The sequence below is a fragment of the Myotis brandtii genome, unplaced genomic scaffold (assembly GCF_000412655.1).
Source record: "Myotis brandtii unplaced genomic scaffold, ASM41265v1 scaffold59, whole genome shotgun sequence".
Classification (NCBI taxonomy): domain Eukaryota; kingdom Metazoa; phylum Chordata; class Mammalia; order Chiroptera; family Vespertilionidae; genus Myotis; species Myotis brandtii.
In genome coordinates, this window is record NW_005370223.1 from 870,217 (window position 1) to 875,597 (window position 5,381).

The 5,381-nt window shown below is 41.1% G+C and overlaps 1 long non-coding RNA gene across 2 annotated transcripts in view; it reads right to left on the minus strand.

Annotated features, from left to right (window-relative positions):
* Positions 1-5,381, minus strand: part of LOC106728329 — an 8,864-nt gene that overhangs the window by 1,233 nt on the left and 2,250 nt on the right. The window contains exons 1-2 of one of the 2 annotated variants that reach the window (XR_001364631.1): positions 367-467; positions 46-161 (exon numbers count right to left, since the gene is read on the minus strand). This is a non-coding gene — a long non-coding RNA (uncharacterized LOC106728329). Of the gene's footprint in view, positions 1-45; positions 162-366; positions 468-5,381 lie in introns of those variants that run through there. The other variant, XR_001364632.1, reaches the window with a different exon arrangement.

Genomic DNA, 5,381 nt, shown 5'->3' on the forward strand with positions numbered 1-5,381 from the left:
TTTTTAATGGAACAAAGAATAGGTAGTACCGACTTTACTACTCACATTTGGACTGCTTCTTTTCTTGTGTCTCTAGCTAGACAGGAATTACTGGCTGCTCAAACCTGGTGCTTTTTCTTCTCCAGGCCTCTGGCTCAGCCACCAATAATCTTTCCTGCCAACTGCCAAAGTCAAAAATGTCAATGAATTAATCACTGGCTCAACAAGTATTTATCGTGTTCATTTAGTATCGACAATGTGTAAGGATGAAGGGAGCAAACAGGCTAATTTTGGTAGAAGGAGAAATATATATAAAGGCATAATTGTAATGCTGTGAGATAGGTTCTTTTGTTATATAACAGTTTTATTGACATTTAATTCACATACCATAAAATTCATCTCTTTAGTGTCCAATTCAGTAGTTTTTTGTATACCAGACTTGTAAAACCAACATCACTATCTAAATTTAGAACATTTCATTTACTCCTGAAAGAAACGTTTATGTTCATTAGCAGAAATTCCCCGTTCCCCACTCCCTCCTGGGTCCTAACAACCACGAATCCACTTTCTGTCGCTATGGATTTGCCTATTCTGGACATTTCATGTAAATAACGGGTCCTAACAACCACGAATCCACTTTCTGTCGTTAGGGATTTGCCTATTCTGGACATTTCATGTAAATAAAATCATATAATATGTGGCCTTTTGTGACGGGCTTCCTTCATTTCACATAATGTTTTCAAGTTTCATCCAGGTTGTAGTTTCTGTCAGTACTTCATTCCTTTATATAGTATATAGCTGAATAATATTATGTTGTATGACTATAACACATTTCTGCAGTTAGATTCATGAGCCATTTTAAGTTATTTTCTATACAATAAATGGAAGTGGTCCCACTTAATTATTTTCCACATAACTATCCATTGTCCCAGCACCACTTCTGAAAAGACTATTTTTTCCCTTTGACTGAGATATAGGCCATCATAAAACTTATCTTCACTGACTCCAAATGGCTGTATCTTCCAAGTATATTATCTCAACTCAACAACACTTTAAATACTTCATACACAAAGCAGGGTGACAATGAGTTCCTGATCTTGGGGTTGCATTTTGCCAGAATAACAAAATTGTCCCTTTATTAGTTAAATGGATGGATGAGTAGGTATACCACAGGTAAACAGAGGGACGTGAGAATAAAACAAAGCTTCTTAAACCTTTCTTTAAATACCCACTCCTGTCAATCCGCCTTGACTTAAAAGAAAATGTTTGTACCCTGGCCAGTGTGGCTCAGTTGGTTAGAGCATCGGCCCACACACTGAGAGGTCTGGGGTTCGAGTCCTGGTCAGGGCACATAGCCAGGTTGTGGGTTCAATCCCCAGTTGGGCACGTGCTGATCAGTGGTTCACTCTCACATAAATGTTCCTTTCTCTCTCCCCCTCTCTTTTCCTCACTCTAAAAAAAAAAAAAAAAAAAAAAAAAAAAATCAGAGTGGATTAGAAAGCGGTGGTACAACTACACAATGGAATACTACGCTGCTGTAAAAAAGAAGGAATCCTTACCATTTGCAACAGCATGGATGGAACTGGAGAGCATTATGCTAAGTGAAATAAGCCAGTCAGAGAAAGATATCACATAATCTCACTCATTCGTGGAATATAATGAACATCAAACTGATGAACAAAAATAGATACAGAGACAAAGAAGCATCGAACAGACTGTCAAACTTCAGTGGGAAGGCAGGGGAGGGGTGGAGGTAAGAGATCAACCAAAGGACTTGTATGCATGCATATAAGCATACCCAATGGATATAGACGCTAGGGAGGTGAGGGCATGTGCCAAGGGTTGGGGGAGGCTGGCAGGAGGTCAATGGGGGAAAAGGCGACATATGTACCACTATTCGTAATACTTTAAATAATAGAAAAATAAAGTTCCTCATGAGCTATTAACCTAAAAAAAAAAAATCAATAAGAATAGATAAGGTTTGCTATTGTGCTTCCCTCTCTGACTGGATTTTGGGAGAGGCAGGTAACTACTCCTCAGCAAAAGGCATGAGGCCAGAAGTAAGGAGGGCCAGTCCCCCTGGGTGGCCTCATTTCCCTGGATGCCCAGTTAAATAGATAGGTTCTGTGGACCCCAAGGAGAAGGCTTAACTTGTCCAGATTCATGGTGGATTTCCCTGTGACACATGGTCAGTAAAGTCTTGTTTAAAGGTGTCCATCTGCCTTGACGGGTCTTTAGTCTAAGCTCAGGTCAGAGGGCGAATGGCTTTTGTGGTTGTTGTCTGGAGAGACCCCATCCCACATGGAGATTCCCCTTGAGCTGCAATTTTCGACCTTTTTCATCTCCTGGCACATATCAACTAACTACTAAAATTCTGTAGCACGCCAAAACTTACATATATTTTTTTCTAATCTGACCAAAAAATAGGTATAATTTTGATTCCTTCACACCTATGACTATCGTAGTGTCGGCTGGTGTCTTTTGATTTGACCGTCTATGGGAAAAGAGGCCAGGCTCGCAGACTAAATAGTCAGGTATTGCATGTTTTAAAAATTCTTGTGGCACACTGATTAAAATCGCTGCTCTTGAGTAGTAACTTTCCTGGTTTTCAGGTTTGTTTTCTACAAGGAAAACGTTTCTTTATACATATCCTCTGCCCTTAAAGTGCAGATTATCATCATCCCCACTTTTACAGGTGAGAAACTGAGTTCTTGTGAGGTTAAAGCACATACCCAAGGCTGCGAGGTAGTAAATGGCAGGGCTGATTAATAAACCCATACTTTATCCACACAGACTGTCTATAATAATTGCTATAATAAAAGTTCAGACCAGTAATTTGTTTAAATATGTAATGCACAGAGTAATTAATAGAAAACTATAATGTATTTCATTATCTTGACCACCACCTCTTCCTACCACCTCACTTCAAAGAAGATGGACTGCCCTGGCTGGTTTGGCTCAGTGGATAGAGCGTTGGCCTGTGGACTGAGGGGTCCCAGGTTCGGTTCCGGCCAAGGGCGCATGCCTGGGTTGGGGGCTCGATCCCCAGATGGGACGTGCAGCCGATCAATGATTCTCTCTCATCTTTGATGTTTCGCTCTCTCTCTTCCTCTCCCTTCCTCTCTGAAATCAATAAAGATTAAAAAAAAAAAAAGAAGAAGAAGATGGACTTGTCCAGAGAATATGTGATCTCTGTTACAACTGCATCTAATACAAATAACTAAGAAATATCAATGGCTTGTGGCAGCCTCACAATTTTATTTTTAAAATTGTATTTTAAAAAACAAATATAACCTACATACCAAAATTGTCCACCCTTTTAAAGAATTCAGTGGTTTTTAGTATTTTACATTTGTAAAAACCATCACCACTATCTAATTAGAGAACATTTTGATTCACTCTGAAGCCTCTTTTCTTACAGGTACAAGAGAACTCCAAGAAAGATCGAGATCCCAAACACAACTGGAGCCAGCAAGTGTAGTGCTGCTACTGTAGTCATCAAAAGGAAACTGCATTGCAAGTAGTAAGAATATGACATATACGGCCATGGCCAGAGTGCTAGGTTGATTAGAGTATCATCCCAATATGCCAAGGTTGCAGGTTGGATTCCTGGTCAGGACACATAAAAAGTCAACCAATGAATGCACATATATATGTATACTTTATCAGAATCATTCGGAAGTGTCATAGACACGATTCTCCCTTATTCTTAAATGCTGGGTACTTCCTAAAACAAAGGACAGTCTCCAGCCAAACCACAATATTACAAAATCAGGAAATTAACACTGATACAATACTGTTATTTAATCTACAGACCTTATTCAAATTTTTTTCTATTGTCCCAATTAACAGATACAATATTGTTATTTGATATGCAGGCCTTATTAAAATAGTTTTCTTTTGTCCCAATAATGTTCTTTAAAGCAAGAAAAGATTTAAAAAAAAAAAAAAGGATTTCTGGTCCAGGATCCATATTTAATAAATTCCTTTAATCTGGAATAGTTCTTCAGTCTTTCTCATTCATGACCTTTATAGTTTTAAGAATATAAGCTAGTTACTTTTCAGCCTGCCTAAGAAGGAAGAGGAGGAGGAGGAGGAGGAGGAGGAGAAGAAGAAGGGAAGATTCTAACTTATTCTGGAAGTTTTAGAGGTGGTTTCCAGTGAAGACTATAGGTAAAGTGAGCTCCTCTTCTCAAGGATCCTCTCAGCCAACTCATACTGATTATTCTAATATGTATTAGAATTATTTACAGACCAGAGGCCCGGTGCACAAAATTCGTGCACTTGGTGGGGGTGGGGGTGGGGTCCCTCAGCCTGGCCTATGCCTAGTCCAGGAGCCCTCGGACATCCTTAGTGCTGCTGAAGAGGCGGGAGAGGCTCCCCCCACCACCGCTGGGCTCACCAGCCTGAGCCCGGCTCAGGGCTTCTGGCTGAGCGGTGCTCCTCCTGTGGGAGCGCACTGACCACCAGGGGGCAGCTCCTGCATTGAGCATCTGCCCCCTGGTGGTCAGTGCACATCATAGCGACCAGTCATTCCGCCATTTGGTCGATTTGCATATTAGCCTTTTGTTACATAGGATGGGATAGACAATAAAACATTTTGTATTCAGAATGGATCTGCTTGTACTACATAGATTTTGTTCTTGGCACAAGAGTTGAATTTCTTCAAAAGTAGGGTTGTGTCAAAGAATTACCACCTACTCTCTTTAAATCCTTGAGAATTAAATTACCTGAAGACTCCCATTTTCGGAAGCTCACCTTCAGTAGCTGAACTATGGCCTAAGTCAGGAGACAAGAGCTGCAAAATGGATGGGTGTTCTTCCTTAAAATCATTCAACAGATATTTGTTGAGACCTGACCAGGCAGTTCAGTTAGAGCGCTGTCCCAATAGCCAGGGTTTCGGGTCCCGGGTCAGGGCACATATAACAATCAACCAATGAATGCATAACGATGTCTCTCTCTCTCTCCCTCCCTTTCAATAAATAAAATAAAAAAATACATTTGTTGAGTGCCCAGTATATGTCAGGCTCTGTTCCAAGCCCTGGGAATACCTTCGAGAACAGAAGAAAACAAATCAAAAGCCTTATCCTTGTAATCTAGTTGGGCAAATTAAAATTTAAATGAGAAGAATCCGAAACCCAGGCTCTGACTTCCTTAAACAGGAAGAAGGCAAACCTGGGTGAAAAGGGGGAGCCCTGAGATTGGATTCTAACTTGGACAGCCCTGCGGAATCCCTGGCCGGTGTGCTGATAATAAAGCTCAGTTTCTCCCCACGCCCTTTCCAAACGGTTAATCCGAACACCAAGGCCTGCGAGCAGGAGCGGGGCAGGATTACTGAGCTTTCTAACCACTTTCTCAGCCACACGTGCGGCGCGGCGTGGGACCTCCGGGCTGCGTGGCAC